General features: G+C 42.5%; 1 long non-coding RNA gene across 3 annotated transcripts in view; it reads left to right on the forward strand.

Moving 5' to 3' along the window:
* The window catches only part of LOC112952193, a 14,913-nt gene extending 8,677 nt beyond the window's left edge, over positions 1 to 6,236 (forward strand). Inside the window, exons 1-3 of one of the 3 annotated variants that reach the window (XR_003250343.1) lie at positions 5,566 to 5,586; positions 5,768 to 5,850; positions 5,956 to 6,236. This is a non-coding gene — a long non-coding RNA (uncharacterized LOC112952193). The other 2 variants (XR_003250344.1, XR_003250342.1) reach the window with 2 other exon arrangements.
* The last annotated feature ends 2,870 nt before the right edge of the window (positions 6,237 to 9,106 follow it).

Genomic DNA, 9,106 nt, shown 5'->3' on the forward strand with positions numbered 1-9,106 from the left:
TTTGCTGTATTCTTTGAGCTCCAGTAGTTTGCTACTCAGGGGCTTCCTGAGCCGGAGATGGTGTCTTTGTCTTTAGTAACTTCTGATGTTTAAATATATATATATATATATATACAGAAAAATATTGCTCTTTTACACTGGGCTGGTTTAAATATATATATGACCAAACTGCCATGGTTATTACAGCCCTATGGTGTACGGAGAAGGGTGAGCAGACCCTGGTGGGTAGGGGAAGACATCAGCCAGGCACAGGCTATCTGATATGGCTCTCAACAYGCATGCAAGGAGACAATGAGGCATCACCTTCAGCACTGGTAACCACAAGCCTATTCCTCTGGGCCGAACAAAAGAAAACACTATTGCTTTTTACTGATGGTTTGTGATATAGCTGAGCTGCAAGGGACGTGATGTAATTAAGAATCTTGGGGGAAAAAGTTGGCACAGCTCTGGTGTGGAGGGAAGTCAGATGCACTAATCTACCAGAATRTGTGGAAGAGTCAATAAGGAGCGGGGAATATCTGCTTAACATATAGTATTCACATTAAGTGTTACCTGTTCTTGTTCATCTGCAGCCCTGTACCATAGTGGCAATAATTAAATTAATAAATGTAAGCTCTGAAGATTCTGTAGTCCCTCCTTCTTCCAATCTCCTCAATCAGTTCTCACTAGAAACTGAGCCAGCTTTTTTCTCCATGCTGTTTTATATGAGGATGTGAAAAAGCAACTCCAGACTTATGCCAGCACATAAGTGAGGAGAAAGCAGGACCAAGATTCACTCCTTCAGGTCCAGAGGTCTTGACTTCATTTYCCTCAACACAAGCTGTGCCCACTACTGGAATGATTTTTATATAAGAAACGATAAGCAAAATAAAGGAATCTGTTTTTACACCCAAATCTGTCCTGAAGAGGTTCTTTCCTTTGACAGGCCTTTATTCCTGTGAGACTACCCACATGCAATATTTAAGGGATTAAGTGGTACAATAGGCTAAGTCTGTCCAGAGAGTCTTTCCTCTCTGGGCTCATGGTTGCCACAAACTTGATATGGCTTGGTGCTTTCCAAGTAGAATGAAGAGTTGTTTAGGGAATCTTTACCCATTTACAGAGCAGCCCAGTTACTGTGAGTGTTCTCAGGTCTGCTGAGAGGTCTGGCTTGGAAAAGATATTTAGAGTTCTATAGATTGGGCTTGGCATCGATAGAATAACTAGATGGTATCTTTGGCATTTTTTTAAACTCACATTAGGAGATCTGAAATCTTAATACAAATACTGTGTTAAGTCACATTCCCAAAGCACAGAAAAAGTCACTGGGAAACAAGTGGAAAAAAACAGTTGCTAAAACAAGGATTCATTTCTCAAGCAGAAAGAAACAAGTCAATGAGAACTCATGATGTCTCCCTGGCCACACAGAAAATCACTTCCCTGAGAACAGAACTTACATCTGTGGAATCTCTGCTCAGTGTTTCGGTTCAAACTATTTCTTCAGAAAGCAAATCAAATGTGCAATGTGGAGAAACTCGTCAGCTGGGGATGGTCCTGACAGCAATGTTTGAGACTGAAAACTAATGCATCAGTAACATCTTCCAGTTTTGCTGGCAGAAGAGGGAAGAGAGCACTAATTCCTGTTCGCTTATGCCTGCGTTGGCTGCTCTAAATTATTGATATGTCCCTTGAAACTGTCTCTGATCGTTTCCCATTGAGCACAGAGGCATGTAAGCAGAGACCTGGCCTAGCTGCTGGACTTGCTGCTGCTGAACTCAGCACACAAGCTGTTCAGAGCAGCAACAGATGTTTCTGCTTTTTAAGATCTGTGGGAATCTTACTTTTTTTTTTTCCTTTTTTTTTTCCCTCCTAAGTCTTCCTTGTAGGAACAAACGCCAACATAGCTGAGATCCAAAAAGCTTGACCTCAGCTCTATGTTATTGCTGGAAGGTATTGTGACTGGATATCCTATTGTCCCTCCTCAAGTAATAATCCAAAGATTCTTAATGCTGCATTTGTTCTTTTGTGCATAGCTTCTATGTGTTTGTTGCACAGCTACTTTCTGGCAATAAATACAGGAGCATGCAGACACTATTGTTTTCAGTGCAAGGAGGTCCTCAAGATTTGTCTTCTTTAGAAAGCATTAAGCAAGCTAAAAATAAGTTTGTCAGCAGCTAAAGCAAGACATCCCCTTCACCTTGTCTGTGCCATAAGCAAGCACTGGGTTCCTTGTATTGAAGGAGTCTGTGTCAAAGCTTTTCTTAGCAATGATTGTTTTGGGTTTAAATATGTTGGAAATCTGAGCCAAGTATATTAAATGTGAGACTTTCAGAATGAACAGATATTTATGGTGCATTTAACAAATATATATTAAGACTTTAGCCTGAGCATGGCATCATTCTGTGTATATCCATAGTACCTGCTCTTGCCAAASAAATCCTTGCTAGACGGAGGATTTACTTTCAGGAAAAGGTAGACTGTGTGCCATGTTTCCAAAGAGAGCTCCTGGGTGTGAATTAACAGCTTTGCTTTCAGCAGGAAGCTCTKAGATGCCATCTTGGCAGCAGCGTGAGCTCTGGCCTCCCTCCTGCTCTCCATCAGGAAGAAAAGGAGCCAACTGGCTGTATCCTGTGTTTGGGGTCAGGAATTGGGAAGAGATCACGTGCTGTGCGGGTACAGGCTTTTGCAGAAGGGTAGGATCAAGGAGACGGCATTTGTCTGCTACGATACCTAGCAAAGGAAACCTGAGTATTCTCTGACAWGCAGTTCTGCTCTTCAGCTCAGCAGCTGTGAGGAACCAAAGCACGAGCACAAGCTCCTGGCATCGTTCTTGCACCAAGACCATGTTGGCAGGGCATGTGCACTGTTCATATGTGGTGTACAGAGATGGCTTAAGTGTATTTAGTCTTTAGCCAATGGAGTGACAAAAGGCTCTGCTAGGTCATGCTTGGGTCTCAAAATGAAATGTTCCTCTGTCGGGGGCGGGTGGGAAAAGAATAACTGGCTCTTCACTTTTATGCACTGGGCCTCCAGCTTTGAGAATGGCAGCATTTCAGCTGCACTAATTTTTCCAGGAGGCTGTCAGGAAGCCTGTTCATTGCACTGCCTTAGGGAGGTGGGAATTTTCTTAAGTCCTGCTAGCCATGCTTATGAAATATGGTGCTGGATGAAGGCAAGGGAGCCAGTGCCCATTCATGGGAAATGTAAATCCCTCCAGCTTCCTGCTATTGCGGTTTGTTTAGAAATGGCTTAAGACTGAAAAATGAGGGTATCTGACAATGTTTGCATTACTGAATTTTCTATGTGCTGGCCTGGTATMGTGTGGTATTGGAATATGCCTGGCTTGCAGCACTCATGAGAATGGTGAACAAGACTGAGTTTCACCCCTGTGCTTCCACATTAGCAGGTCACATAATGTTTCTCTGTGCTATTTTCAGTCCTGGCTGTGATTGAGTTGCCAAATAAGTTTGCACGCTGTGAACACCAAGGCAGGGATGGCTTATTCCCTGTGCAGTATAGCCATCTGCTCTGAGCTGGCAGGTGGATGGCTACTAGTAACCGGCTCCATTGGAAATCTGGTCACTTCCCGATCAGCTCCATGTCCCAGAAATTGGCCTGACTCCGGTTCCCTTCCAGGGAACGACTCAAAGCAAATCCCGCTTTGCAAATCAGTGTGCTGCTTGCTGGCTGGGCCAGCCTCCCCTCTGCGGCAGCGCAAATGAGAACGCTTGGCAGGCTTAGTTGTCAGAAATGGTCGTTTGCCCAAACCAAAGCTTTTTCTGGGGAAATGTGAAGTCAAGGTGAAACTTCTGCTGAAGGGAAACCCTTTTGGAGGGGGAGAGCCAAGCTGTGGAACAGAAGCAGGCAGAGGACSGGACCAGGGGTCCGATCAGGGGTCTAGCAGATGTGCCGAAATGYGGGAGACTGCAGTGCAATGTGTGGGCCTAAGCAGGCTTTCTTTTCAGCCAGGGAGAAAGGAGAGTCCAGATCTCCCTAATTTTGTTTTTCTTCCTTTAGAGTCTACAAATAGGTGCCCAACTGCACCTAAGGTACAGTAGTTGCAAAGTGTGTCTGGAGCCCAAATACAGTCTGCAAGGGTGTATGTTGTAACAAGCTAAAAGCTCTGCACCTCATACCTAGAGATATTTATCTCAGACTTGTAATAAATTTCAGAAATTTCAGAGGGTTTTAAAATCCTTCCTGTATCACCTCTTCATCCCAGCATCACCCATGATTTTAAAGTGCTCTTTCATGCCGTGAACTTGCCACAAACCCCTTCCACAGCCCTGGCATGAGTCCCTTCCAGCACGCTTAGACACCAAAGAGTTTTCACCATTTCTAAGGTTAATTAATAGAGTTAAGTCAAGGCCCAGTTCAGAGAATGAAAGGATCAAATTTTAGTAATYCCTCTGATTTGTCTCTATGAAATCTGGCTTTGAGTGTGTCTGTTCCTGGAAGCCAGCACATGACTGAGACCTTCCTGATTTTTATGTTATATAACATCTAATGTTGCTTGTTGTAGAGATCTTGTAAACAAATTATTACCTAAAAGCAACAAAGAAGTGGAGGATAAGTAGATACAGCAATAAAGTCCCTGCTAATGTGAATGAATGTGCTGTGAGTGAGTTCTGGTGCAATGGTGAACAGATGGACTTTCCAAATCCTGCCTGAAGTAGTGGCAAGGAAAAACTTACATTAAGTATGTAATACACTTAGTACAATAGAAACACTGGTGGCAATGGCGAGGCTGTTGCTGGGTGCATTGCCTGCTAGCTTTTTAACTCTTCCATTGCAGCAATCTCAAATACAAAGACTTTCTACCTTTTTCTACATAACTGTATTTTCAGTAACTAGAGCAATAGTGGAATATAAAAYTATACAGGCCCTGTGACTTGCACAGCATAGGTGTGCAGGTTTCAGTACGATGGTTTGTACGTGTGTATGGAGCTTATGCTTTGTATCGGCGTGCAAGCTGGAGTAAGAATTTAAGGAGGTTCTGCAGTCTCACTTTAGAGCACTGCAGTTACAGATGCTATGACCAATAGATACTCTATTAACTAGGTAGAAGTGAATAACTGCTTTGTTTGAAACCAGGGTTTGGGATAAGGAAGGCTTTTTCTTTTTTTTAATAAATCAAGGGTGAATTTTTTAAGACCTGAGACCCCCGTATCCCACTGACAAGTTTTCTCTCCAGGGCTTGGTGCATTTCAGCAGGTTGTTTTCAGCATTGATGCTCCAAATTTTTTTTTTCTTTTTTTTTCCTTCCTCTTTTATTATTTGGCCAAGAGCTATTTGGCAAATTTGGATTAAATTTAGGAGTAGCTTCATATGCAATGAACTGCATATGAAACTGCAATTTTTGTCATTCAACAGCTCATCAAGGAAATATTTGCTGGTGTCCTGTTGGAAAGTAGTGTAAAGACTCATTTCTTTTTTTTCTCCCCTCCTACACATTTCTTTTTTTCTCCCCTCCTACACATGCCTGGCTTTGCAAAGGGCTTCTGTGCTGATCACACTGGGGTAGAGTGAGGCCTTGCTCCCCTGGAGGCCAAGCATCCTAAACCCTCGCAGACATCCATTTAGTGGTGACTTTCCACAGCTTGGAGGGTGAGGACATTTCTAATAAGGATGAGTAAGTCCTCATAGTGTTTTATGAATTAGCAGAACTCACAGATGTGGTTTTATTATGATGATATCATGTTCCCGAGTCTTATCAGCATTTGTCCCAGGTTGGACCAAGTTTCTGACRTGCTCAGTGTTTTGTTTTGATTGTTGTTGTTGTTTCCAGAGCCTGCTGCCTGCAGAAGTGGCCCTGTTTCCAGCAGGTTAGCAGTGTGATTGACCAGGAGAGCTGCTCTAGATTCCTGCAAGGTCAGCTTAAGAGCACTTAAGTTGCGCCTTGATTATCACCAAGCCACCATAGCGTGATGCTCCTCCCTTGCATAAACACACGACTCAACTACTTCTTCTCTGCAGTGCTGTAAACACTGGCGTGATTCACATTAAAGTGTCTGCCGCTGAAACGTGCCCGGATCGGACGAGCTCCATGCGCGATCCCGGCCGTTCTCRTGGGAAATATGCAGCTACTTGCGCCCGTGCGGTGCCTGACCCCGGCCACGGTGCAGGCAGCTGCGAGCAGCAGCTTGCTTGCTTGTTTGCTTATTTTTGCTGCTTGCAAAGCCCTTGGTGCAATCAGCATCTGTAACTGGGGCTCGCGTAGTCTGTGGCAATACTAATAAATATCTCTGACAACTGGACTATTTTTGGTTCTGCTTGGCTTGACTTTTTTTTTTAAGCTTGGCTTTCTTGCACATTCCAATTGCAGAATGAAGGCCATTCGGTTCCTATCACAGCAGATTAAAGTTGCTGCTCTGAAGAAATACTTAGTTTTCTTTCTCTTCTACTTGTCTCTTATAATTAGTTCATTCACACTCTTATTTCCAGTTAGCCAGATAAATCAGTACAACTTTTCATGGTAAATGCTTGTGATGTGCAATTACACTGTCAGCCCTTGATGAAATGCATTTATTTGTGTCACCAGTGTGATAGTTGGGTTTTATTGGCATCRCTAAGAATAATTTGGGATGTACTGCCATCTAATGGCCCTGTTAACAATAGGGGAAGCCTAATAGCTTGGCTTGTGTTAGCTTCAGAAAGAGAAATGGAAAGGTTTTCTGTTCCATTATGGAAAATTGTATTTAAATTACACTGTTGAAGATGATGTGCAGAGTTCTTTTTTGAGTGTTTGGGGTCTGGCAGTCTTTCCCATTCTTGTTATGGTCAGGGRAAAGTGTCACTGAAGCAATATACTCATATTTTACTGTCATGTAAGCTGAAGAATTTTTGAGTTTGTGTCATTAAACTTAATGACCTTTCCCAAAACAAAAAGTCATAAGCGAGCTTTTGACTTTAAATTTTGGGAAGTCTTCCTCTGGCTTTGGCTTGACTGTCTCTCCTAGAGATACAAGACAGGGAGTGAATTCAGGCCTGAATTAAAGTTGTTGCTGCTCTTTCAAAAGAGGAGCTTTAAAATCCAGATCATCTCTGACCTCTGCCACTAGGAAACACATCCAAAATACACTTCTGGATGTGTTTTGCTGTGATTTCTTCAAACTACAAAACCAATACCCTTCCCAGCAAGCCCGAGAATGTTTCTGCTGTGCGGAAGCTGGCACATGATTGACGGTGTGAAAATGACTGTCCTTGTTGCTCTGCAGTCTGGCTCTGCAGCCAGTCTTCAGCCCTGACTCTGGCTCTGCTCCCACCACCGTTCCCTGAACATCCCTGCACATYCTGTTTCTCTTACCTGCTCTATATTCGACTCATCCAACCTTCTGTTTTCAGCACCTTCCGCTCCTGGAATATTAGAAATATTCCCTGATCGTTTTGTACCAATTGTCATTTATTAAATCCCCTCTTAGTGCATCCTCTCACAGCCCTGTACATACGAAGCCTGTAACTCAATAGCTTTATGCGTGTAGTGCTGTGATGGAGTGTCCAAATTCGCTTGTAGTCCTTTAGGACACCAAGAACATTGGGAAGTGTTTATGTCTCCTCCTTGCACCTCTTAATGACAGTCATGTGTGTGTCTGATATCCAGRCATCACCTGGAGATACTTTAGAAAACATTATGTACCTTAAGTGTTGTTATTTACATCTCGGGCTTAACTGAAGGGGGAGGAAAGGCAAGGGTATGACCACAAAAGAATGCAGCAGTTAAAGAAATAGCAATGTCTGAAAAAGCCCAGCTGGTCAAAAGTTGTAACTACGAATTACTTAATTCCCTTAGGATTTGAGGGGCTAGATTTGCATTCARAGTCTCTGACATGAACAATTAACACTTCTATTCGTCTCTCTTTTTAAATGATGCTGTAACTATATTACCTTGGCGTAACCACGATGTCTGTGGGTGCGAATGAATTGGATTAAATGACTAAAACCCTTAAAAGATGTGAAAGCCATTCTGGCAGCGTGCAATAGAGTGTCACTGCTTAATCTCATGGACTGATTAGTGTCCTAGGCTTGTCCCTCTAGGGAAGGGAAACGCAGCAGAGCCATTGAAGTAATTGCTGGGTGAGAGGAGAGGGACTGCYCTGAAAATACTCATAAGGAAGTTATGTGCAATAAAGAATTTTTTTCTCTCTGTCCTAGGGAAGATGCAAGCAAGTAGGTTATACTTCAAGAAAAGGAAGCTTTTCCTCTATGGAACTAGAGGAGCACAGATCAAACATTATTCACTGSAGTTTCTTCAATCTTTGCATGGTTTCAGGTAAGGAGTGAGAGYTGAGATTATTCAGGATGAACATTTTTCTTGCAGAGTGCTTGTCTATGCCTTAGGATAAGACGAAACAAGGAGGTTCTGGTGCATTGCATATACTTTCTTTTTTTTCTCTCTTTCTTTCCAGTTTCTTGAAGCTTGCAGTAGGATAACCCTAGACTAGGATCACCTCCAGTCTTAATTGATTTGCACCCAAGGTCACTTTGGCTGAGGCCTTACATACCYGGCAGTCATAGTGTTGTTCTAACAATGACTTATTTGCTTAAATCCAAATGATTTCTCTATGCCAGTGTCAGGCAGCACATACTCAACCGGGAATTTCAATTTTTCACTTGGACGCTTAAGTTCYGCCTGGGATGGAGTTCTGTTAAATCTCATGTAACCTTGATCATTTTGAATGAAAAGTCAGTTGGCAGCAGGAGGTCAAAGGAAGTAGTTTAAATAGGTTGTTTTTAATGGAGACTAKCAGTTAGGATTTAATGTGTTTGGCCCAAGCTGAACTTTACAATGAAATCTTAAATAGCTTTTAGRTTGGTCTTCCTTCCTCCGAGTTCTGAGCTGACTGCAATAAGCCTTGTGCTACACTTCAAAGTTAATCAAGTATTTCAAAGTTTATCAAAAGGAAAAAAAAAGAAATCGTATAGTGTGATGGGAATTAGTGAGATGGTAAGCTAGTTTTGGAAAAAGAGCAATATTTTGTGCAAAGGAACTTGTGTGGCACAGAGAGGATGTGGTAGGGTGGACTTTTCTGTCTGGGTAGCAGCTAGGGCAACAGGAATGATTTTAGATATCTTTAAATATCAAATCAAAAATTTGACGTCTTGATTTAAAGACTCTCTTTTGTTCAAC

This window comes from Nothoprocta perdicaria, unplaced genomic scaffold, assembly GCF_003342845.1.
Source record: "Nothoprocta perdicaria isolate Ctin4 unplaced genomic scaffold, notPer1 scaffold_393, whole genome shotgun sequence".
NCBI lineage: Eukaryota > Metazoa > Chordata > Aves > Tinamiformes > Tinamidae > Nothoprocta > Nothoprocta perdicaria.